Source organism: Giraffa tippelskirchi, chromosome 10, assembly GCF_054371585.1.
Source record: "Giraffa tippelskirchi isolate mGirTip1 chromosome 10, T2T-mGirTip1v1.2.pri, whole genome shotgun sequence".
NCBI classification, from domain to species: Eukaryota; Metazoa; Chordata; class Mammalia; order Artiodactyla; family Giraffidae; genus Giraffa; species Giraffa tippelskirchi.
This window is the reverse complement of record NC_137284.1, coordinates 61,768,132-61,795,800: the sequence shown is the minus strand read 5'-3', so window position 1 is coordinate 61,795,800 and position 27,669 is coordinate 61,768,132. Positions and strand designations below refer to the sequence as shown.

General features: G+C 37.9%; 1 long non-coding RNA gene across 1 annotated transcript in view; it reads right to left on the bottom strand.

Annotated features, from left to right (window-relative positions):
* LOC145522681 (uncharacterized) overlaps window positions 1-27,669 on the bottom strand; it is a 275,846-nt gene that overhangs the window by 121,161 nt on the left and 127,016 nt on the right. Inside the window, exons 5-6 of the long non-coding RNA XR_014066094.1 lie at window positions 10,813-10,956; window positions 5,672-5,880 (exon numbers count right to left, since the gene is read on the bottom strand). This is a non-coding gene — a long non-coding RNA (uncharacterized LOC145522681). The remainder of the gene's footprint in view (window positions 1-5,671; window positions 5,881-10,812; window positions 10,957-27,669) is intronic.

Below are 27,669 nucleotides of genomic sequence, written 5' to 3'. Positions count from 1 at the left end.
TTATGGACTCTATGGGAGAGGGCGAGGGCGGGATGATATGGGAGAATGGCATTGAAACATGTAAACTATCATATGTGAAACGAATCGCCAGTCCAGGTTCGATGCATGAGACAGGGTGCTCGGGGCTGGTGCACTAGGATGACCCTGAGGGATGGGATGGGAAGGGAGGTGGGAGGGGGGTTCTGGAAGGGGAACACATGTACACCCACGGCGGATTCATGTCAACGGATAGCAAAACCAATACAGTATTGTAAAGTTAAAAAATAGATAAATAAACTAATTAAAAAAATAGTAGTCATATTCAAACTAATTACTTTTGAAAAACTGAATGCTAATACAGCCAGGTTTTATTTTTTTTTTTTTTTTATTTATTTTTTTTTTCTTTTTTTATTTTTTTATTTTTTTTTTATTTTTTTTATTTATAAATTTATTTATTTTACTTGGGGGCTAATTACTTTACAATATTGTAATAGTTTTTGCCATACATTGACAAGAATCAGCCATGGGTTTACATGTGTTCCCCTTCCCGAACCCCCCACCCACCTCCCTCCCCCTCCCATCCCTCTGGATCATCCCACTGCCCCGGCCCCGAGCCCTTGTCACATGCATCGAACATGGAATGGTGCTCTGTTTCACATATGACAATACACATGTCTCAATGCCATTCTCCCAGAACGACCCACCCTCACCTTCTCCCTCAGAGTCCATAAAATTGTTCCATGCATCTGTGTCTCTCATTCTGTCCCGCATATAGGGTTATCGTTACCATCTTTCAGATTCCATATATATGCATTAGTATACTGTATTGTTGTTTTTCTTTCTGGCTTACTTCACTCTGTATAATGGGCTCCAGTTTCATCCATCTCAGTAGAACCGGTTCAAATGTATTTTTTTTAATGGCTGAGTAATATTCCATTGTGTATATGTACCACAGCTTCCTTATCCATTCGTCTGCTGATGGACATCTAGGTTGCTTCCATGTCCTGGCTATTGTAAACAGTGCTGCGATGAACATTGGGGTACACGCGTCTCTTTCAATTCTGGTTTCCTCGGTGTATATGCCCAGCAGTGGGATTGCTGGGTCATATGGCAGTTCTATTCCCAGTTTTTTAAGGAATCTCCACACTGTTCTCCATAGTGGCTGTACTAGTTTGCATTCCCACCAACAGTGTAAGAGGGTTCCCTTTTCTCCACACCCTCTCCAGCATTTATTGCTTGTAGACTTTTGGATAGCAGCCATTCTGACTGGTGTGAAATGATACCTCATTGTGGTTTTGATTTGCATTTCTCTAATAATGAGTGATGTTGAGCATCTTTTCATGTGTTTGTTAGCCATCTGTATGTCTTCTTTGGAGAAATGTCTGTTTAGTTCTTTGGCCCATTTTTTGATTGGGTCATTTATTTTTCGGGAATTCAGCTGCAGAAGTTGCTTGTATATTTTTGAGATTAATTGTTTGTCTGTTGCTTCATTTGCTATTATTTTCTCCCATTCTGAAGGCTGTCTTTTCACCTTGTTTATAGTTTCCTTTGTTGTGCAAAAGCTTTTAATTTTAATTAGGTCCCATTTGTCTATTTTTGCTTTTATTTCCAATATTCTAATACAGCCAGGTTTTAAAATACTAGTCTTAAATATGTTACATTCTCTGTTACCAATATTTTAAATAACCTTATATTTATTTATTTATTTATTTTAAATAACCTTTTACAAATATTTTAAATAATCTATGTTGTTAGCAAAGAGTCAGACACAACTGAACCACTGAACAACAACAATGTTGTTGTTCACTCACTTTGCAACCGCATGGACTGCAGCACGCCAGGCTTCTTGTTCTTCACAATCTTGTCGAGTTTGCTCAAACTCATGTCTGATGAGTTGGTGATGCTATTCAACCATCTCATCCTCTGTAATCCCCTTCTCCACCTACCTTAAATCTTTTCCAGCATCAGAGTCTTTTCTACTGAATTGGTTCTTTGTATCAGGTGACCAAAGTATTGGAACTTCAGCATCAGTCCTTACAATGAATATCCAGGGTTGATTTTCTTTAGGATTAACTGGTTTGATCTCCCTGCTGTTCAAGGGACTCTCAAGAGTCTTCTTCAGCACCACAATTGGAAAGCATCAATTCTTTGCTGCTTAGCCTTCTTTATGGTCCAACTCTCACATCCATACATGACTACTGGAAAAACCATTGTTGTTATTCTATCACCAAGTCCTGTCCTGACTCTCTGCGACCCCATGAACTTCAGGAAAAGCCATAGCTTTGATTATATGGACCTTTGTCAGCAAGTGATGTCTCTGCTTATTAAGAGGCTGTCTAGGTTTGTCATAGCTTTCCTTCCAAGAAACAGGCTTCTTTTAATTTCATAGCTGCAGTCATTGTCCACAGTGATTTTGGAGCCCTCCCAAAATAAAATTTGTCACTGTTTCCACTTTTTCCTCTTCTATTTGCCATGAAGTGATGAAACCAGATGCCATGATCTTAGATTTTTGAATGTTGAGTTTTGAGCCAGCTTTTTCACTCTCCTCTTTCACCCTCATCAAGAGGCTCTTTAGTTTTTCTTCACTTTCGGCATATCTGAGATTGTTGATATTTCTCCCAGCAGTCTTGATTCCAGCTTGTGATTCATCCAGCCCAGCATTTCACATGGGGTACTCTGTATATAAGTTAAATAAGCAGGGTGACAGTATATAGGCTTGTCATACTTCATTCCCAATTTTGAACCAGTCCATTGTTGCATGTCTGGTTTCTGGTTCTAACTGTTCCTTCTTGACCTGCATGCAGGTTTCTTAGGAGACAGTTAAGGTGGTCTGATATTCCCATCTCTTTTAGAATTTTTCACAGTTTGCTGTGATCCACACAGTCAAAGGCTTTAGTGTAGTCAATGAAGCAGATGTTTTTCTGGAATTCCCTTGCTTTCTCTCTGATCCAATGAATGTTGGCAATTTGATTTTTGGTTCCTCTGCCTTTTCTAAACCCAGCTTGTATATTTGGAAGTTCTCGGTTCACATATTGCTGAAGCCTAGCCTTAAGGATTTTGAGCATTACCTTGCTAGCATGTGAAATGAACGTAATTATATGATAGTTTGAATATTCTTTGGCATTGTCCTTCTTTGGAATTAGAATGAAAACTGACCTTTTCTATTCCTGTCACCACTGTTGAACTTTCCAAATTCGCTGACATATTGAGTGCAGCACTTTCATAGCATCATCTTTTAAGATTTGAAATAGCTCAGCTGGAATTCCATCACCTCCACTAGCTTTGTTTGTAGTAATGTTTCCTAAGGCCCACTTGACTTCACACTCCAGTATGTCTGGTCTAGGTGAGTGACCACACTACAGTGGTTATCCCGGTCATTAAGATTTTTTTTTTGGTATAATTCTTCTGTGTATTCTTGCCAGCTCTTATTAATTTCTTTTGCTTTTGTTAGGTCTTTACCACTTCTGTTTTTATTGTGCCCATCCTTGCATGAAATGTCCCCTTGATATCTCCAGTCTATATTTAAATGTAAAAAGTGTTTAGAAAAATAAAATATTGAGACTAGTGAATCAACATGATGACCTCAGTGCACCATTTTTATTACTTCTCCCTTCTAAGACACCACTAAAATAACAACTGCAAAAAAATGTTTTAAGTGCTCTAACTACACAACATGAAGAGAGTGAGACAGGATCATCAGTGGACAAGAGGATTCAAGGAGTCTATGAAATACAGAAAGTTAATGAAGGATATTGGAGAAAGCGGCAATCTATACTATACTAAACCTAGAGGGGGTCTCCATACTTAGAAACATTTGATGCACAGGAGGTCATAAATGAGTTGTGAAATGAAACAGGAAGATTTGTTAAGTCTGTCAGTTGGAGATAAACTACAACCTGGCAAATGATAAAGGAAACATTATCTATATCTGTCTCATTGATGTATTTTAAAACATCAGGGGTAAAGAGAGTATGGAGAGAGACAGAAAGGGGCACCTACAAAGTAACTGCTGGCCAGAAGCTTCTCACTAGCAGCACTGGGTACAGGAAGATAATGGAGCAAGGCTCTCAAGGCATTTTAGCCATTAGGTAGGAGGAGATAATACATTTTGAGACACGTTTCATATATCTTTTCTTAGGAAGTTCCTAGAAAAACAGCCGAGTAATGAATAAGGCATATGTTCCTATGGTGGACTGGACTATTGCTTCCCATTGTTCACATCTTCCCTGTCACTGACATATACATTCATGCCTATGTTTTCCTGCTCCTTTGATGTTGGGGTTGCCCATGTGATTTGCTTTGGCTAATGGAACACTGGTGGATATTACATGAGCAGAGGCCTTCAATATACTTATTTGGCTTGTCTTTCTCTCTCTTCTTTCATCTTCCATGAGAAAAGCACATCCCAGATAGCTGCTGGCACCGCATGAAAGACACATGGAGCAGTCTTGAATTCAACCCACATTCTGAAGCAAAGTGAGAACAGTAAATGTTTGTTGTTGCCATTGAAATTTCAGGGTTACTTGTCAGGCAGCATTACAGTTACATGGCATTTTTGTAGCAATAACTGCTAAGAAGCTTTGAGGAACAATTAATTTGAGAGTAGAGACATTTTTCTTCTAGAATGATAACTGTGCAGCAGACCTAAAAGCAACTGGCCCAGTTGGGAACATGAGGATTAATGGCTCTGGGAGGGAGGGAGACTTTCAAGAAATAAGAAGAATCAATAGAACAGAAGGTATGATTGAGACTTCAGAATACCTTTAAGGCAAATGGAAGAGTGCAAAAACGAGAAATCCATTCCAAGGGAACTGTAGGAACACAGTAGTCGTGACATTGGACTCTTTGTTTAGAAAAGGAATCTTGATCCTATCACATTATTAGTGCTGTAGTGAACACTATTTATATAAATGTAATTAAGTAAGCCCCATTTATAGTTTTTTTTCCCCTCATGGATATATACTCTACCCAAACTCATCAGGTTGTGAACATTAAATACACACAACCTTTTGTATGTCAATCAGACCTCAATAAAGTGCTTTAAATAAAAAAGAAAAGAAAGTGGAGGAAAAAAGAAAAAACATAGACAAAAAGCCAAAGAGGGAAAAAAAAACTAAAACTACGTTGAAAGTCCCTCAGGTCATCCAAAATCCACTTCCTGAGCTAGAAATACCAAAGACCTAGGCCCAGTCAGGGATCTGTATAGGTGCTTGGGATTCCATAAAAATGGCTCTTTATGAGGTCATGGATGGCAAGAAATGGGTCTATCAAAGCTAGGGCTAAAACACAGTGATTTTCTCACTTTTTTGGTCTCAAGGACCTTTTAACTCTTAAAAAAAGGGAGAGAACCCCAAAGAGCTTCCTCTTTATACAAGTTATATCAACTGGTATTTTCCTTATATAGAAATGAAAACCTATATGATGCCTCATTGATCTTTGCATTTATAGTTTGAAAAACTGTTTTAATTTTTGGTTTTTAAAGAGCTCATAAAATCTACACTTAAAACACTTAAAACTTAATTCTTCTTCCCTTAAACTCTGAATGATTGGTCTCGAAGTGATGACACAACTTAACTGGCATCTTGATCCTATATGAAAATGTTCCATTGTGTAAGATGCAATAAAGTATATCATTAACATGTATAAAGTTAAGAGGATGATAGCTTTTATCATATTTTCATTTCTCACTTACAGTTTTATCCAGTTTCTTTGCAATAGATTCCATCTTTCCATGACCCCAGATAGCCTGTTATGTCTATTCTTGTATCTTTAAAGGCAGAGATTGAAACTGTGGGGCAAGAAAGCAAAAAAAAAATTTTTGGTCCAACAATCCATCATGCTTGTGTCTGAATTATTTCAGTGTATGTAGAGGAATCTGGGTGCTGAGCAGGGCTCCAATACCTAAGGGGAAGGAAGCAAGGAGTTCTTTTACTTATTCCTTCTCTAACACTCTTTCTTTCTGTAGATCTATGTTTCTGATCTCATCATTTTCCTTCTCTCTGAAGAATTTTTATTTTTTAAACATTTCTTGTCAGGCAGACCTACTGGTGACAAAATCCTTCAATTTTTGTCTATGAAAGTATTTTTCCTTCACTTTTGAAGGATTTCACTGGATATAGAATTCTAGGTTGGTGGTTTTTTCTCTTTCTTTGCATGCGTTTCTGAGAGAAAGCTTGAGAGAAATTCTTATCCTTGTTGCTCTATAGATAAGGTGTTGTTGTTTTTTTTTTAACTCCCTTCTGGCTTCCTTTAAGATTTTCTCTTTGTCTATAATTTTATTTAGTCCAAATGTGCTGTGCCTAAGTGTAGAGTTTTAGGTATTTTCCTACATAGTGTTCTCTGAGCTTCCTGGATCTATGATTTTGTTTCTGTTACTATATTACACTTTATTATAAAACGTTTTTTTGTCAGATTTAAGTTTTTAAAACATAACATGTACAACTCTATTTTCTTTAAATAATTTATATTTTGAAAAGATTTATTCCCTCCAACCTCCCCCCATCCACTCCTCTAGGTCATCACAGAGCACCAAGTTGAGCTCTGTGTGCTCTGTAGCAGCTTCCCACCATTTATCTATTTTACACATGGTAGTGTATATATATCAATACTACTCTTTCCATTCATCCCACCTCTCCATTTCCTGCTGTGTCCATAAGCCCATTCTCTAGGTCTGTCTCTATTCTTGCCCTGAAAATAGTTCATCAGTACCATTTTTTCTGGATTCCACACATATACGTTAATGCTGCTACTGCTAAGTCACTTCAGTTGTGTCTGACTCTGTGTGACCCCATAGACGGTAGCCCACCAGGCTGCCCCATCCCTGGGATTCTCCAGGCAAGAATACTGGAGTGGGTTGCCATTTCCTTCTCCAATGCATGAAAGTGAAAAGTGAAAGTGAAGTCGCTCAGTCGTGTCCGACTCTTAGCGACCCCACGGACTGCAGCCTACCAGGCTCCTCTGTCCATGGGATTTTCCAGGCAAGAGTACTGGAGTGGGGTGCCATATACAATCTTTATTTTTCTCTTCCTGACTTACTTTGCTCTATATGACAACTCAATTATTTTTTAAAAATAATGACATTAGTTTCTAACCCAATAATACTTTATAACATTTTTTCATATTTAGCATTCTTTTTCAATCTTTTTAACACTCTCCTTCACATAAATATCTAAAAAAACACCTAATTCACTTTATTATTTCTTAAAGAAGTCCAAAACTTCACAGCAGTTAAATCTGAGTTAGTCACTTTCCATTACTTTACAATAGCCAAAAAATGAAAAAAGAAGAAACCACCCCCCTAGGCTGAAACTTGATTTAAATTTATTTTAGCTGCAAAAGAGAAAATAAAAACTTCGGGGTTTTTGTGTGTATGTGTGTGTGTGTGTTTGTGTGCTGACAAAATTCAAAACTATCATAAAATCAATTTATCCTTATAGTCTTAAAAACATGATTGTTTTTAATGTTGCAATAGTTGGATATTGGGTAGCTCATGGGAACAGGTATCAGGGTAGTGGGGAGGTGGGCTCTTGTTCAAAGGGAAGTATCCTCTTGAGCCTTGGTTTTCCATCTGTGAAGTATGCACAATGCCTGCTCTGACTGACTCTTCACAAAGAAAGAAGAAAACTTCCTGATTTTTGGAACTGTAAGAGCCCTGAGAGATCATGTTGTCCCTTTTGATGAGAAAACAGAGGCAAAACTGAGTTGAAAACTTTCTTAAAGGCAAATATCAAGGGAACACATAGAATCACTGTATTTACATTTGGCATTGACAGTGCAAAAAGCTAATGTTTTCATTTTTATAACCCCAGTGCACCCTATGTAAACTCATTATAACAGTATGAGCCTTATGAGCCACTTACATTACAAAAACATATTTCTGGGACAGAAATCTCCTGCTGGTATGGAAAATGTCTGCTTTTCAAGTGGGATCAATCCCCATCTCTATAAGTCATCCAATAACTTCATTATCAGTTCCTAACATCTTATCTTTTCAGAGAGTTATCAAAATCTTTGGGTATATTTTTTATAATATCTATAAGCTGAGTCAGGGTCTGTGAATTGAAAGCTAAATTAGGAGTCAGAAAGATGAATAAGAAGGGTACTCTGGACATAACAATCCCAATGGATGAGGGCACTGAGATGGAAAAGAGTGGTGTGTATTCACTACAAGTCATTTGCTACCAGACTCATCCTCTTTTGTTGAAAATATTCACCTGTGCTCTTCTTCCTAGAGGCACAAGGAAAAAATGGGTGGGTAGGGAGGATGGGAAGGGGGGGCATCCTCAATTTCTTACCCTCCCAACATTTAATAGAAGTCCTACTGTTTCTGTTAAGGAACCTGGAACGTGCCCTTTTGTGCTGTTGATTCCACCACACTCTTAGTTCAGGTGATCACTTTTGCTTAAATAACTAGCTACTAGATCACAATTAGCCTCTGAACAAGCTCACTGCCCTCAACCAATTGACTCTCCACAAACATCATTATGTTTCTCAGTCACTTAAATGCTTTCAACCTAAAGACCAAATTCTTTAGCATGGCATTTAAGGCTGATTCCCAGAGCCCACTCTGGCCTTGCCCTTTGCTCCTGCCCTCTGAGCATTCACACTGCTCTAGTTTACTGGCCCTCGCTGAGTCATCTTTTGGTGATGCCCTCCTGTCCTCTTCCTTTTCTCACGTGGATAATAACAAAGTAAACTTTTCTCTCCCTTCTTCCCTGTTTTTCTCCCTCCTTCACTTATTCATTTCACAAATACGTACTGCCACGCCTCTATGTGTCAGTCATTGAAGGTGCATTAATCTGCAAAAAAGTCCTGTCCTCATAGACCTTATACCTCTGTGTGTCTGTGCTGGGGGTGACAGAAATTGAGTGTATTACCTAATAAATAATACTGTATGTTAGAAGATGATAAGTGCTGTGGAGAAATTGTAAGCTGTAAATGGAAGGGGAGGATGCAGGGGGAGATGTCATTTTAAATGGAGTGGCCAGAGTAGGTTGCATACACTGAAGATGGCATTTCAGCGAAGAATAGGATGAAGTGAGGAAGGGAGCCATTTGGTTATTTGGAGAAAGGATATTCCAGGCAGAAGGAACAGCCAGTGCTAAGGTTTGGTGTGTTCAATGAGCAGCCAGATAGCTAGTACATCTGGAACACGGTGAGTGAGGAGGACTCAGAAGAAGAGGTCAGAGAGGTCCCCCCAGAGTTCCCTCAGGGACTCAACAAACATCTAGGCAGTGGTGAAGACTTCAGGTTTTATGCTGAGAGAAACTGTGAGCCAGTGAAGGCTCTGGAGTAGAAGAGAGACATTATCTGATATATATTTGAAAGAGGCAGTAGGGAGACCAGTTAGGAGGCTATTATAGTAATGCAATAGGTAGACTGCGATAGCCTGGACCAGGTAGCAACAGAGGCTGTTGATGATTTATCAGATACTGGAAGTGTATTTTTTTTTTTTTTTGCACTTTAAACAAATTATCATTAAATAAACTTGACTCTTTTGGTATACAGGTCAGTGGATATTAATACACATACAGATTTATACAGTTACTACCACAATCTGAATATAGAATAGTATCCCAAACACCTAAACTTCTCTCAACTTAACCCTTGTCAAATGATGTTCTCTATCACTATAGGTTGGTATTTTTAAAGAATGTCACATAAATAGAATCATATATTAACATTTTGAGACTGGCTTCTTTCACTTGATACAATGCCTTTGAGATTCATTTCAGTTGTTGCTTATATTCATAGTTTGTTCTTTTTCATTAATGAGTGTTATTTTATTATATGGCTGTACCACAATTTTTTTATCCATTCACTTGGTAAAGAACAGTGGGTTGTTTCCAGTTTTGGGTGAGTCTAAACACTGCTACTATAAAAGTTAGTGTATAGGTGTTTGAACATACATTTTTATTTCTCTGGGATATACTCAGTGATACAAATGCTAGGTCTTATGGTCATTACATATTTAACTTCATAAGAAATACCAGCCCCAGAGGCTGAACCATTTTACAGTCCTACTAGAAATGTATGAAAGTTCTAGTTGCTTTACATTCCTTACATTTACAGCATCTGGTGTTGTCTGTATTTTTTTATTTTAGCCATTCTAATAAGTACATAACAGTATTTCATCATGGTTTACATTTGCACCTCCCTAATTTGAGAATATTGGAATCAGGTGGTTCAGTGGTAAAGAATCTGTCTGCCAATTCAGGAGATGCAGGAGATTCAGGTTCGATCCCTGGGTAGGGAAGATACCCTGAAGGAGGAAATGCCAACTGGCTCCAGTATTCTTGCCTAATCCCACTCCAGTATTCTTGCCTGAAAAATCCATGGCAGAGGAGCCTGGTGGGCTACAGTCCATGGGGTCACAGAGTTGGACACGACTGAGGGACTCATTACAGGTGAATTCCATCAAACATTTTGAGAAGAGTTAACATTTAGAGGAGAGTTCTGAAACTCCTCCAAAAAATTGCAGAGGAAGGAACACTCCCAAAATCATTCTATGATTTGAAAACCAGACAAAAATATCACAAAAAAGAAAATTGCAGGCCAATGTCAATGATGAGCATAGATGCAAAATTACTCAACAAAATGCTAGCAAACCAAATCCAACAATCCATTCGAAGGATACATCATGATCAAGTGGGATTTATCCCCAGAATGCAAGTACTCTTCAATATCTGCAAATTGATCAGTATGATACACCATTAACAAATTGAAGAATAAAAACCATATGACCATCTTAATAGATGCAGAAAAATCTTTTGACAAAATTCAACAACGATTTATGATAAAAGTCTCCAGATAGTGGGAACAGAGGGAACTTACCTCAATATAATAAAGGCCATATATGACGAACCCCACAGTTTATATCATTCTCAATGGTGAAAGGCTGAACACATTCCCTCTAAGATCAGGAACAAGGCAAGGAATCCACTGTCACCACTTCTATTCAACACAGTTTTGGAAGTCCTAGCCATAGCAATCAGGAAAGAAAAAGAAATAAAATGAATCCAAATTGGAAGAGAAGAAGTAAAACTGTCACTGCTTGCAGATGACATGATACTACACATAGAAGACTCTAAACAGTCTACCAGAAAACAACTGGAGCTCATAAATGAATTTGGTATATTTGTAGGATACAAAATTAACACAGAAATCTCTTGCATTCCTATACACTAACAATGAAAGATCAGAAAGAGAAATCAAGGAAACAATTCCATTTACCATTGCACCAAAAGGAATAAAATACTTAGGAATAAACTCACCAAAGGAGACAAAAGACACTGAAAACTATAAGATGCTGATGAAAGAAACTGGAAAGGGCACAAATATATGGAGAAATATACTATGCTACTGTATTGTAAGAATCAATATTGTTAAAATTACTGTATTACTCAAGACAATCTACAGATTCAGTGCAATCCCTATCAAATTACCAAGGGCATTTTTCACAGAACTGGAACAAAAATATTCTAAAATTTATATGCAAACACAAGGCTTTGAATAGCCAAAACAATCCTGAGAAAGACAAACAGAGCTAGAGGAATCAGACTCCCTGATTTCAGACTATACTACAAAGCTACAGTCATCAAAATAGTATGATACTGGCACAAAAACAGACACATAGATTAATGGAACAGGATGGAAACCCCATAAATAAACCCCACCCTCTTACCATCAATTAATCTATGACTAAAGGGGCAAGAATATACAGAGAAAAGACAGTCTCTTCAATAACTGGTTTTGGGAAAACCAGACATCTACATGTAAAAGAATGAAATTAGAACACACTCTAACATCATATACAAAAATAAGCTCAAAATGGATTATAAACCTAAATGTAAGACTGGATACTATAAAACTACTATAGGAAAACATAGTAGTTTTGATATAAATCACATAATATTCTTTTGGTTCTATCTCCTGGAGTAATGGAAACAACAAGAACAAAACAAATGGCACAAAATTAAATTTAAAAGCTTTTGCACAGCAAAGGAAACCATAAACAAAACAAAAAGACAGCCTATAGACTGGGAGAAAATATATGCAAATGAAGCAACCCACAAGGGATTTATGTCCAAAATATACAATCATCTCATGCAGCTTTATGTCAAAAGTACAAACAGCCCAATTATAAACTAGGCAGAAGATTTAAACAGACATTTCTTTAAAGATGACATACAGATGTTAAAAAGCAAGAAAAAAGATGCTCAAATCACTAATTATCAGAGAAATGCAAATAAAAACTACAATGAGGTATACCTCATGCCAGTCAGAATGGCCATTATCAAAAAATCTACCTACAGAGAGTGTGGAGAAAAGGGAACTCTCCTACACTGTTGGTGGAAACATAAACTGGTACAACTGCTAGGAGAACAATATGGGGTTTCCTTAAAAAACTAAAAATAGAGTTACCATATGATCCAGCAATCCCACTCCTGGGCATATACCTGGAGAAAACCATAATTTGGAAAGATATATGCACCTCAACATTCATTTCATCACCATTTACAATAGCCAAGACATGGAAGCAACTTAAATATCTATCAATAGAAAAATGGATAAAGAAGATGGGGTACTTATATACAATGGAACATTACTCAGTCATAAAAAAGAACATAGCCATTTGCAGCAACATGGACTGGCCTAGAGATTATCATACTAAATGAAGTAAGCCAGAAAAATAAAGACAAAGACCATATAATATCACTTGTATGTGGAATCTAAAATATGGCACAAATGAACTTATTTACAAAACAGAAATAGAGTCATAGATGTAGAAAACAAGCTTATGGTTGGGGGGAATGGACAAATTGGGAGATTGGGATTGACATAGATACATTGCTATATATAAAATAGATGATTAATAAGGACCTCCTGGAGAACTCTATTCAATACTCTGTAATGACCTATATGGGAAAAGAATCTGAAAAAGAGTGGATATATGTATATGTATAATTGGTTAACTTTGCTGTACAGTGGAAACTAACAGAACACTCTAACCCAACTATACTTCAATAAAAATAAAAATAAAAAAAAAAGAAACTGCCAGACTATTTTCCAGAGGGACTGTACCATGTAACAGTCCCACTAGCAAAGTATGATGCTTATAGTTGCTTTACATTCTTGTCAGCATCTGTTGTCAATATTTTTTATTTTACCTATTTTAATAAGTGCATAAATTGAAGAAGGAAATGGCAACCCACTCCAGTAATCTTGCCTGGAGAATCCCATGGACAGGGGAGCTTGGCAGGCCACAGTCCATGGGGTTGCAAGAGTTGGGTACGACTGCAACTAAACCATCACCACCAATAAGTGCACAATAGTATTTCATCATAAGTACATTTGTTCCTCCCTAATTTGCATTTCCCTATGCACTTATTAGAATGGCTAATGATGTTGAACATCTTTAATGTAAATACATGTTATTTATATATCCTCTTTGGTGAAATTTATAGTGAATTCTTTTGCTCATTAAAAAAAAATTGAGTTGCTTATTGTACTACTGTTGAGCATTGAGAATTCATACTCTGGATAGAGGGTGCTCTGTGACATAGTTTTGCAAGTATTCCACCCCCCCCCCCCCCGGTCCCACTGCCAGTCTCCAGCTTGTCTGTTCATTCTGTCAACTTTTTTTTTTTTTTTTCATTCTGTCAACTTTTACAGAGTAAAATTTTTAAAATTAAAGTTTGAGATTATTGTAGGTTTATATACAGTTTCAAGAAATAATGCAGAGGAATCCCACAAATCTTTCACTTGGTGTCAGCCAATGTTACTGTGCTGTGCCTAGTCGCTCAGTCACGTCAGACTCTTGTCAGAGTCTGTAACCCACCAGAGTCCTCTGTCCATGGGGTTCTCCAGGCAAGAATACTGGAGTGGGTTGCCATGTCTTCCTCCAGCGGATCTTCCTAACCCAGGGATTGAACCCAAGTCTCCCATATTGCAGGGGGTTCTTTACCCGCCTGAGGCATCAGGGAAGCCAATGGTAATAGCCTGCAAAATTGTTGTACAATATTCAAGCAGAATATTGACACTGAAATAGTCAAAACACAGAGCTGTTCTGACACCACAGGCTCTCTCATGTGTAGACTTATCCACTTCCCTCCCAATCCTACCTCCTCCTTAACCCTGGTAACTACTAATCTCTTTTCTATTTCTATAAATGTTGTTACTTCAAGATTGTAACACAAAATAGAGTTATACAATATGTAGCTGTTAAGATTTACTTTTTTTTCACTCAACAAAATTTCATGGATATTCATCCAAGTTGCTGTTTGCATCAATAATTTGTTCCTTTTTATTACTGAGTGGTATATTCCATGATATGCATGTACCATAAATTTGTTTGACAATTCACCCATTGAAGGACATCTAAAGTGTTTTCAGTTTTGTTGTTGTAGGTCACTAAGTCGTGTCCAACTCTTTGCCACTTCATGGACTGTGACACACCAGGTTTCCCTGTCCTTCACTATCTCCTGGAGTTTGCTCAAATTCATGTCCAGAGTTGGTGATGCTATCTCACCATCTCATTCTCTGCTACTCCCTTCTCCTTTTGTCTTCAATCTTTCCCAGCATCAGGTTCTTTTCCAGTGAGTCGGCTCTTCACATCAGGTGGTCAAAGTACTGGAGCTTTAGCATCAGTTCATGCAAAGAATATTCAGGGTTGATTTCCAGTAGGATTGACTGGTTTGAATTCCTTGCAGTCCAAGAGACTCTCAAGAGTCTTCTCTTGCACCACAATTCAAAAGCACCAGTCCTTTGGTGCTCAGCTTTCCTTGCGGTCCAGCTCTCATATCTGTACATGACTACTGGAAAAACCATAGCTTTGACCATACAGACCTTTGTCAGCAAAGTGATGGCTTGACTTTTTAATATGCTGTCTAGGTTTATCATAGCTTTCCTTCCAAGGAGCAAGCTTTTAATTTCATGGCTGCAGTTACCATCACAAGTACTTTTGGAGACCAAGAAAACAAAATCTGTTTCCAGTTTTATTATATTATGAACAAAGTTGCTATGAATATTTATAAACAGTTTTTATGTCATAAATTTTCATTTCTCTAAGATAAATACCCAAGAGTGTAATTGGGTGATGACAAAGTGGTTCCATATTTGCCTTTTAAAGAAATTATCAAACTGCTTTCCAGGGTGGCTGTACCAATTTACATTTTCATCAGCAATACAGTGGTCTAGTCTCTCTTCATCACTGTCCACATTTGGTGCTCACTATTTTTCGTTTCTCCCCTCGTAGCTCAGTGGGTAAAGAATCTGCCTGAAAGGCAGGACACCTGGGTTCGATTCCTGGGTCGGGAAGGTCCCCTGGAGAAGGAAATGGCAGCCCACTCCAGTATTCTTGCCTGGAGAATCCCATGAACAGAGGAGCCTGGAAGGCTGCAGTCCATGAAGTAGCAAGAGTTGGACACAACTTAGCAAATGAACCACCACCATTTTTCATTTTTGTCATTCTGGTAAATGTGTAGTGATATCTCATTGTGGTTTTAAATGCATTTACCTAATCCCAATTGATGTTGTGTTCTTATTTGCCATCTGTATATTCTTTTTGGTGAAATGTCCATACATGTCTTTTTCCCATTTTCTAATTGGATTGCTTTATTTTTTTCTGTTGAGTTTTGGGAATTCTTTATTCTGAATAATAGTCTTTTGTCAAATATGTGGTTTGCACATCTTGTGTTTGTATTCTGTTTTTTTAGAACAACATTTAAAAACTTCTTCTCCAGCTTTACTGAGATATAATTGACATATAACATTGGTAAGTTTAAGGCAGCTTCCCTGATAGCTCAGTTGGTAAAGAATCTGCCTGCAATGCAGGAGACACTGCTTTGACTCCTGGGTTGGGAAGATCTGCTGGAGAAGGGATAGGCTACCCACTCCAGTATTCTTGGGCTTCCCCTGTGGCTCAGTTGGTAAAGAATCAGCCTGCAATGCAGGAGACCTGGGTTCAATCACTGGGTTGGGAAGATTGCCTGGAGAAGTGAAAGGCTACTCGCTCCAGTATTCAGGCCTGGAGAATTCCATGGACTATATATATAGTCCATGGGGTCACAAAGAGTTGAACACGAATGAGCAACTTTCACTTTCAAGTTTAAAGTATACAATATGATAATTTAATACATGTATATATTGCAAACATTTCAAATCTTGATGAAATTTATCTATTTTTGTTTTTTTTTACATTTTAAATTTGTATCTATGGTGCATTTTGAGTTATTTTTTGCATATACTACGAAGTTCAAGTTGAGGTTCATATAGGGGCATATGGATATCCAATTGATCCAACACCATTTGTTGAACACACTATCTTTTTCCATTGAATTTCCCCAGGAACCTTGTCAAAAATCATTTGGCCATTTTTTGGTGTGAGATCTAGTTCTGTGTTCTTTGCTTGGTTGCACTTATCTATGTGCCTATAATTTATCTCTTCATCAACACTACACTGTCCTAATTACCATAGATGAGTTGTAAAATTGGTTAATATGATTCCCTCAATTTATTCTTCTTTTTCAAAATTGATTTTTCTATTCTAATCCTTCGCCTTCTCAAAAAACTTTAAAAATAAATTTTTCTATATCTAAAAAAATTCTTGCTGCACTGTTGACTGGGAATTTTATCAAATCTCTAGATTAGTTTGGTAGAGAATTGACATTGTTAGTATATTTATTCTTCTAATCCATGGACACTGTATGTTTTTATATTTATTCAGGCCTTCTTTCATTTCTTTCATTGGATTTTTGCAATTGTCAGCATATAGGCTCTATCATATGTTATACTTAGGTATAAACACGGCAAAGTATTTAAAAATCTTTAAAAATTAAAAAAAAATTATTTGTTTATTTATTTTTGGCTGTGCTGGGTCTTTGTTGCCATGCAGACTTTCCTCTAGTTGTGGCTCATGGGCTTCTCAATATGGTGTGGTGCATGGGCACTAGAGCACGGGCTCAATAGCTGTGGTGCATGGGCTTAGCTGCTCCATAGCATGTGGAATCTTCTCAGATCAGGGATCAAACTCATATTTCCTGCATTGGCAGATGGATTCTTCACCACTGAGCCACCAGGGAAGCCCCTAACGTAGTATTTTAAATCTAACATTTCTCTTGAAGCTGTAATAAATAATTATGTATTTAATTTCCTTACATAAATTACACAAATTAAAGCTATAGTTTCCAATTATCATTGCTACCAGATAAAATATATTGGTTTTTTACCTGTTGATCTCATATCCTACCACCTTGTTAAAATCACTTTATAGTATTAGGAAATGTTTTATTTTAAGAATCTTTGGGTTTTCTTATAATCTTATAAACCTCATATAATCATGTCATCTCAAGTTATAAACAGTTTTATTTCTTCCTTTATAATGTATATGGTGGTGGTTTAGTCGCTAAGTCATGTCTGACTCTTGCCTGCCAGGATCCTCTGTCCCTGGGATTTCCCAAGTAAGAATACTGGAGTAGGTTGCCGTTTCCTTCTCCAGGGGATCTTTCTGACCCAGGGATAAAACTCAGGTCTCCTGCATTGAAGGCATATTCTTTACTGACTGGGCTACCAGGGAAACCCATAATGTGTATGCCTTTATTTTTTCTTGCCTTATCACAAGTAAGGGGTTTCCTAATAGCTCAGTTGTAAAGAACTCACCTGCAATGCAGGAGACCCTGGTTTGATTTCTGGGATGGAAAGAGCCGCTGGAGAAGGGATAGGCAACCCACTCCAGTTGTTGGGCTTCCCTTGTGGCTCAGCTGGTAAAGAATCCTCCTGTAATATGGGAGACCTGGGTTTGACCCCTGGGTTGGGAATAGCCCCTGGAGAATTCCATGTATTGTATAGTCCATGGGGTTGCAAAGACTCGAACACGACTGAGTGACTTTCACTATCACAAGTGGCAGTAAGAGTGGTGTTAACTGACATCTTTGCTTTGTTACTGATCTGAAGGATAAAGTATTCAGACTTCTACCATTAAACATGATAATAGCTATAGGCTTTTATAGATGTCCTTTATCAGTTTGAGGAAATTTCCTTCTATTCCCTTTTTGATGAAAAATTTTATCAGGAACTGATGCTGAATTTTGTCAAATGCCTTTTCTGCATCAACAGTTATAATTATGTGGATTTTCTTCTTTGTACTGTTAATATGGTAGTTCATATTGATTGATTTTCAAGTATCACAACATCAGCCTTGCATTTCAAGTTTAAAATCCACTTGTTTATGTTGCATTATTCTTTTTACATATTGATAGATTTGTTAATATGTTGGTGAGGATTCTTATGTTTGGGTTTATGAGAAGCTAACTTTGGTAGGCCGCTTAATATTTCTGAGTTTTAGTTTCTTCAATTCTAAAAATTAATTTTGCTGCCCCTACTTATGTCACAGGGTATCAGTAGACACAAAATAGAGACCAGCTAAATGATAGCATTTAAAAAACACATAAAGTGCTACAAAAGTGCAAAGAATGAGGATTGGTACTTTAGCCTTTGCTGTGCCTTCTTAACTAAATAGTAAACCAATTTTTGTAGCCTCCTTAGGAGTAGCTTGCTTTTGTTGTTGTTGAAAAATCCCAATGGGTGTGATAATTTATGCAAACTTCTCAGCAAATCTGGGATAATTCGGGCAGGTCACCAGGATCTTGGGGAATTGGTATAGAAAGCTTTGAAACTCCTAGGAAGCCAGGAATAACATTTCCAAGTACGGAAAGGACATAGTGGCCAGCTTTTGAAATGTGGTATCCCTAGGGATACAGGGAACTTACCTGGAGGTTGTAGAAAGGCAAAGATGGAGGCCTTACTATAGTACTCTGGTTGACTCTCAGCAGGGGAGAATACGGTCAAATGCATTACTGGGTGGTATCTCTCAAACACCTCCAGCCCAGCCTCTGTGAACCTACTTCAAGACCTTAATCAGGAGGTACTGTAAGAGCTAAAAAAGGCCAGGATTTGACTTGGGCACATGAAAGAGTTCAATCACTGCAGGAGCATGTCCAAGATTTGGGATTGCTCATATCAAAGAAACCTCTACCTTCCTCCTATCATCAAAACCAAAGCTTTCATGAAAAAAAAATCAACGCAGATAAATCAGCTCCTATAGGACTTGTAACAGCACAGCTAATAGGATCCTAGTAGCTGCTGCAGCAGCTAATGCCCCTCTGTGTGCATGTGCTAAGTTGCTTCTGCTGCTGCTGCTGCTGCTAAGTCGCGTCAGTCGTGTCTGACTCTGTGCGACCCCATAGATGGCAGCCCACCAGGCTCCTCTGTCCCTGGGATTCTCCAGGCAAGAACACTGGAGTGGGTTGCCATTTCCTTCTCCAGTGCGTAAAAGTGAAAAGTGAAAGTGAAGTTGTTCAGTCGTGTCTGACTCTTTGCGACTCCATGGACTGCAGCATGCCAGGCCTCCCTGCCCATCACTAACTCCCAGAGTTTACTCAAACTCATGTCCATTGAGTCGGTGATGCCATCCAACCATCTCATCCTCTGTCATCCCCTAACAAGGAGGGAACACAGCTCCACCCATCAACAGAAAATTGCATTAAAGGTTTACTGAGCATGGCCCTACCCATCAGAACAAGACCCAGTTTCCCCCTCAGTCAGTCTTTCCCATCAGGAAGCTTCCATAAGCCTCTTATCCTTCTCCATCAAAGGGCAGACAGACTGAAAACCAATAATGGACTTAAGCTTTAGAAAAGTCACAAAATACAAAATATTTGAAAACAATGATCTTTTACAGACTGAAAGACAGAAAAAAATCCTGTAGTTCTTCAACTGAATTAGTGAAATTAGGAGCTACACAATTAGGGTTGTATGTTTTTAACACATACAAGATGAAAAATAAGATGAAGAAACGAGGTTTATGGCTCAGTGTTAAACTGTTATTGTTGTTCAGTTGCTAAGTCATGTCCGACTCTTTGTGACCCCATGGACTGCACAACGCTGGGCTCTTCTGTCCTCCACTGTCTCCCAGAGTTTGCTCAAATTCATGTCCACTGAGTCGATGATGCCATCCAACCATCTCATCCTCTTCACCCTTTTCTCCTCCTGCCCTCAATCTTTCCCAGCACCAGGGTTTTTTCCAGTGAGTCAGTTCTTCACATCAGGTGGACAAAGTATTGGAGCTTCAGCTTCAGCAACAGTCCTTCCAGTGAATATTCAGGGTTAATTTCCTTTAGGATTGACTGATTTGATCTCCTTGCTGTCCAGGGGACTCTCAAGAGTGTTCTCCAGCACCACAGTTCAAAAGTATCAGTTCTTCGGCACTCAGCCTTCTTTATGGTCCAGTTCTCACATCTGTACATGACTAATGGAAAAGACACAGTTTTGACTATATGGAACTTTGTTGGCAATGTTAAATTACCTATTTGAAAAAACAGAGCTTGTATTGATGAAAACTACAGTTTGGAGGAAGGAGAAATATAAACTCATCATCCATGGGGATAATTTAAAATCTTAGATGAAAATTCTCCGATGGCCCAGTGGTTAGGACTCCACACTTCCACTGCTGAGGGTGTGGGTTCAATCCCTGGTTGGGAAACTAATATCCCACATCTTGGCTGCAAGGCCAAAAAATTTTTTTAATATATTAATAAATAAAATAAAATCTTGCAGTCAGACAGTGGGAGACTTAAAACAGGAGCCAAGCCTATTGACATATTAGTACAAACTAACCAAAAAGACTGTTAAGAAACAAGAAGAAACAGCATCCTGGAAACCATTATGATATTCAGAGTTCCTATAAAGGACAAGAGAAGTTTACTCCCTGTAGAGAAGAAAATCCCTTGTAAATTCATTAAGGCAGTTAAAAGTTACAGATGCAAGAATCTTAGATCTTTGCAGGAGTTCTGAAATCCTACAATGGCTGTGAAAACCATGCTGAGAAAGTGACACTAATCATATTCAGAAGTCTAGATTGTAGGGAAAGTCAAGGAAGATGAATAAACCACAGATTACTGTTGAAATGAATCCTAAAAACTGAGCAGAAAGTGGATCAAAAATTTGATCTTGACAGATGTGTCAATCAGATTGGAAGTATCTAAACAAGTGTAAAATGGAACTATAAGAAAATCACAAAAGAAAAGCTAAAAATCAAAAGGTTTTGAAAACCCTATAGGATGCTATAGAAAGGAAAGGATATTAATACGGATGATTACAAAGGATGAGTCGGTAGAGCTGACCAAGATTACGAAGAAAATCTCTCTGGAGTGATAATGGTGAAAAGGGACACAAAGATTGGAGGATATGGGCTCAGGGTATGTAGTCTGGGGACTTCGAGTAAGCTCACCACATGCAAGGAATTAAAGAGAGGGTGGCTGACAGGACAAGAATAAAACGTTATTAGGGAATGTGTCTCTCTGTGCCAAGTGCTATCTTCTGAATCCAAACAAGTGGATGAGTGAAGAGAAGATTTGCCGTTGGATGAAGAGCCTTTAAAAGGTACATGGCTGAATCACAGAAATCAGACCCTGGCAAATGCCTGTTGGGTAACGGAGTTCACCTGCTATCTCATTGCACTGTCGCTCCCAGCAGGAGGTTGGCAAATGCTGTGTCCAGTCAGGTTCCGGGCTAGCAGAACAGAGCTCTGTGCACAGCAGGCAACTTCCAATTACTATATAAAAATCGGGACGTTAATACTCACGTATTAACCATTTTTGACAGACAGAATAGAAGTTTAGGCACTTTGGAATAATAGTAGAGTCTCTAAGGAAAGTGCTCAGGAAAACAGTGTACACTCACTATAACTGGAAGTGAAAACAAATAAAAGGCCAGGAACAGAGGAGGATATCCGAAGTAACGGTCAGAAATAAGGGACTAGCAACTTCGGAGGTGTCTTGGTGAAACTATAAGAGGGTAGATATTTAGTACAGTGGAAAGGACTCCATCAACACTGACAAGTGGCTTCAATGAAAGACTTGCCCTAATGCAAAATAAAATCTAATCTGGAATACCGGTGCTGTTGCTTAGTCGCTTCAGTCATGTCCGACTCTGTGCGACCCTACAGATTGTAGCCTGCCAGGCTCCTTTGTCCATGGGATTTTCCAGGCAAGAATACTACTGGAGTGGGTTGCCATTTCCTTCTCCAAGGGATCTTCCCAACCCAGGGGTTGAACCCGGGTCTCCTGCATTGCAGGCAGATTCTTTACCACTGAGTCACCAGGGAATACGGACAAGTCCTCCAGTATTCCATGCATGTTTAATATTGTTAAAGAGGACGTATCATGATATAGTGTTTATTTATAATGATGGTGGGGTGGGATCATGATGTATATTTGTAGAATTTTAGTTTTGTTCTAGAAACCACTCCCCTCCCCCCCAAGGTACAAAATAGAAATATCCTCTTCTATTTTGCACAGGGAGAACACAGGGAAGTGGTTACAGCAGTCCTCAGAGCAAACTTAGAGCAACAAATAGAGAGCAGATATTCCCAGCCTCTTATGTAACCAAGACAAAATTTTCCTGAGGAAGTTGGGAAGAAGCAAACATCCTTAAAAATACTATTAATAGATAATATACTCCCTGCTTCAAGGGAACTTGGAGCAACTGTAGCTTCAGTGACTGAGCAAACCTACCCTCAAGAGCCCTGGTGTGAGAAAGAAAGCAGCAGAACTCAGAGGAAAAAAGAACTCGATCCCAAGGTCTCCGATTAACCACTCGGAACTGAGTTTCACACCTTCCCTGGCAGACAAGAGCACTGGAATCACCAAAATCTCATTTGAAGTAAGGCATCTGAAAATAATTATTCATAAATATATGTGTGTATACATATACAGTATATATAGATTTTATAGCATAGTTCTCATTCCTTAGGATAGGCACTTCTGTTTTCTTCCTAATAAAGTCATGTATTGCTAAAAATAAATATCTGAACTGCAAATCCTGATTATATTAAAAAATTCTCAGCTAAAATTCTATGTAGAGGTAGAAAAATTTAGGACTCTATTGGAACTACAGATTATACTGTGACAAACTGCGACTAAATCCACAATCTTGTCAGCAAGGATTAATTTTTAGTAAATGACAGCATTGGTTTCTTGGGGCATTATTTTTACTTTTATCTGTATTAAAAGTCACCTGAAGTTAATTCAGAGATTTGAAATTTCTCAGTCAGAATAGAGCTTGTAGCAGTATTCTTCTGTTGATCATATCCCTACATATTTATGTTCCTAAATCTCATTGACTCTTATTGCCCACATCTCTCATGGAGACATGAGCTTGTGGTTGCAGCCAATCATCTTAAGTCATGTGATCACAGACTTTATTCTTAGCTATACTCCATACTTGCTATGTAATGGGTGAAAAAGAAATCTAAAAGTGTCTTAGTTTATGTATTTGTTTAACTAGATATAAGAAACTAGATATTCCCCAGCCTTGAAAAGCTGCAGTGAAGGCTAACAGGCAAATATAAAGCACTTTAAAACACAACAACCGTAATAACAGAAACAACAATGTGCTAAAGTTCAAAACAAAACCAGTGAGTATTGTAGCACTGTATTTTTCAAAACTACAATAGAGAGGAAAACTTCATTTTTTTCCTTTAAGTGGGGAGGAGAATTTCATCCTTAAACTATGGATGTTTCCCTGAAAGTCCCATGACTTGCAGGTTTAAAGATATTCCAAATTATTATATTAGCAATAGTAACTAAAACCCATCAAAGTCTGCTCTTGACAAATTAGGTGATTCTACATGTATCTGTTGAATATTTTTCAGAACTGGCAACAGCAGCACTTTAAAAATTGTGCCATCCAAAATGTGTCATATCATCAACTGATTTCTGACTTATAATAAATGATTGTAATTTACCTGGTCCCTTTAACACTTTTGTTAATGTTATAGCAAATATTGTTAATATGAGTCATTAAAATGTACTGAAAATATCATGATTTAATTTTCTTTGAATTCCTTCACTTGTATATAGTATGTATTAAGTTTAGGCTTCTATACTTAATTATATATTGAATATTATAAATATCAGGTAACACAGACTCTAACCAGCTTCCCTAACTGATAAACACATCCTCAATTGGGAAATAGGTTTCTAACATTAATAATAATATAAGCCTCAGATGATCTGATTAGTTGACAATTCTGATCTCAAATATTGTCATATTAAGCCATAGTACTACTTATGTCCATTCAACAAACTTCATATTTTATTGGTTTCCTATTTATAAAGTCTCCTAGAATTTGTAAATTTGTAAAAGGCTTCCCAGTTGGAGGTGCAGTGGTAAATAATTTACCTGCCAATACAGGAGATTCAAGAGATGTGGGTTCCCTGGAGGAGGGAAGATTCCCTGGAGGAGGAAATGGCAACCCACTCCAGTTATTTCTTGCCTGGAAAATTTCCTGGACAGAGGAGTCTGGAAGGCTACAGTCTATGGTGTGGCAGAGTCAAACACGACTAAGTGACTGAGCATACAGAGAATTTATAAAAGATGATAGGGAAAAGCATTTTCTTGTGAGGAATCAAATAATTAATTGACAGTTTTATTTTGTTCCCAGAAAATATGAGGATCACAAAAGTAGATATAGCAAGATAACACAATTTAGTGAGAAATTCACAATAAAGAAAAGATAGTACCAACTGATGGGCCCAGGAATGAGCTAGAAACCAAGATGTGCGCTGGCAATCTCTATCTTAATGAGAAAGATGGGTTTCAAATTAGGTTCCATTCCATGCTTTTTAACGACCAATACAAATAAGGAATGCCCTCAGTTATGTGCACTGCAGGGTCTCTATGATAAATGTAAATACATCGTCTCAGAGAAGCCCAACTATTACACATATTAAGACTAGAAAGAAGTTTCTCAAAGAGTCTGCAAAGAAATTGCCCTGATGAGCATGCTTACATCAATCTCAGGAACAAGTTTCCCAGAATTGATCCTTAAAGCACCCAATAGCACCAACTTAGTAAAGCCAATTTTATAGGTGACTTCAGCCATGAAATTAAAAGACACTTGCTCCTTGGAAGAAAAGTTATGACCAACCTAGACAGCATATTAAAAAGCAGAGGTATTACTTTGCCAACAAAGGTCTGTCTAGTCAAACCTATGGTTTTTCCGGTAGTCATGTATGGATGTGAGAGTTGGACTATAAAGAAAGCTGAGCACCGAAGAATTGATGCTTTTGAACTGTGGTTTTGGAGAAGACACTTGAGAGTCCGTTGGACTGCAAGGAGATCCAACCAGTCCATCCTAAAGGAGATCAGTCCTGAATATTCATTGGAAGGACTGATGCTGAAGCTGAAACTCCAATACTTCGCCCACCTGATGTGAAGAACTGACCCATTTGAAAAGACCCCGATGCTGGGAAAGATTGAGGGCAGGAGGAGAAGGGGATGACAGAAGATAAGATGGTTGGATGGCATCACTGACTCAATGGACATGAGTAAAAGTAAGCTCCAGGAGTTGGTGATGGACAGGGAGGCCTGGCATGCTGCAGTCCGTGGGGTCGCAAAGAGTCAGACATGACTGAGTGACTGAACTGAACTGAACTGAACTTTATAGAGGAGATGAGGAATGGGGGTTAGTTTTCTGCGATCTGTTTCCTCAGTGCTGAGGAAGATTCACAAAATAATTGCTACATAAACATGATATTGTGGGCTTCCCAGGTGGTGCTAGTGGCAAAGAACCCGCCTGACAATGCAGGTGACATTAAGAGATGTGGGTTCAATCCCTGAATTGGGAAGATCCCCTAGAGGAGGGCTGGCAACCCTCTCCAGTATTCTTGCCTAGAGAATCCCAGGGACAGAGGAGCCTGGTGGGCTACAGTCCATAGGGTCATAAAGAATGGGACATGACAAGCAATTAAGCACACATGAGGATATAAACTCTTACTAGTGAAAGCCTCATAAAATAACAGTTTCAGCTTTCTATCCATATGACTTCTATTTATATTCATTTTAAAATAATAAGTGCTATCATTGTCACTCTTCTTGAAAAGCTCAAATGTGACTTTTTGTCTTTTCCATATATTATCTTCTTTTAAAGAATTGCTTATAAACGCCCTAAACAGCATAGGGTTTTTATGACTCTCCTTGATTTAAAAATATCCCATTTTCCTAAATGTAAGGCGAATAGGGTTAAGTTAAATAATCTTTAAGGTGTTTTTCTTTAAACATTTAATGACTTCACTATATGTCATGCTGCCACTTTCTTTTTCTTCTCTTTCTCTTTTTTAAAAGCAAAGGAACTGTTCTTATTTTCTCAGAAGTCTCAAAAAGCAAAGGAAAAAATCAGTGTATTGATCCCTACAATGGGTTCCAATGTTATCCTAGTTTCATAAAGTGTCCAGTTACAGAGAAACATTTTAGTAATCGTAAGGTTCAGACAGACCTTATGTGACCTTTACTCATTCCTGACCAGCAAATAGTTTTTGTTTAACTTCGAAAGAAACCAGACAAACCCTGCAAGGTTACTTGTAATCATGACACCATTCTTAGAACTGCCATGTGCAGGGAACATGCCTTCTTGCTTCCTCCTCCTATCTACAGTATAAATCTGAAGGACTTTGTTATGGCTCTTATACTTGGCACATCTTAGGCCTATTTAGAACATCAACACCATCAATCACAAAATCTGGGGCCGACCAGCTGGATGAACCCTGGCTATCATGCGGGGGTTATTTGTCATCTGGGCATGTCTGTTTGGTATATAACACTCCTTCAGTCTCAGAACAATTTTCCCCCTCCAAAAATATTCTCTTTGATTCAGGAAACACGTGATTAATAAAGGACAAGGGTTTAAAGCTGGAGGTCAAGGCTAAAAGTCTTAACCAAACAAGTGCATTTCTTACTAACGTTTGCATCAGCAGTCAAAAATTCCCTTGAAGAGCCCCTGCATTGAACAAACACAGTCTATTCTAAATGCCATAAATTTCAAGGGACTCCAGCAACCATATTCACCTTGAGGGATTTATTTTAAAATAATGTTGCACATCTGAGAAATGTTTTGATGCAGAATAATAACACTGCATCAAGCATTTAAAAGGTCCATTACAAACATTTACAATCTAATATAAAAACTAAGGTTGAAAAGACATAGTTTAACCGATATGATATGAAAAGGAAATTTGTTCTGTAACATTAGAATAATTTGCATTAAAAATAAATTGTTTCCTAAGATGTCTATTTATACTAAAATGGATTTAAAAGCAACACTCCTTCCTTTATTCTTTTTGTTCTTGTTCATATGCAATCTACAATACTTTATAGCAAATACTTTTCCATTAGATAGTTTCTCTTTTATCCTTGTTTTCCCTTTTTCAACCAAAGGAAATTTGTTACTTGTTTATAGAATATTGAGTTTTCTTTTTTCTAAGTGATTGTTATAGTTCCACTCTGTCATAATATTTATTTGATATTTATGAATTGTTTTTTGTGTGTAATGACATTAAAAAAGCAAATTTTAACAACAAAAATGAACAAATTGTTGGTTAAGTCTTAAAATTATCCTAATATTGACTTAACTGGAAGCGATTCCATTTCTCAATATGGAAAAATGAACTGAATCATGTTTATTTCACCAGCATGGTAAAGGGAGTAACAAACTCCTGTTAGACATCTAAACAGAGCTTCTCAGAAGAAAAGTGATAAGTAGATTGTTTTAAAGTGCTGATGATGTTACAAGGCCTAAGGAGCACATGTCAGTCATCACTTGATTCATCTTGTATAGACTTCTGAGTTCCTGCA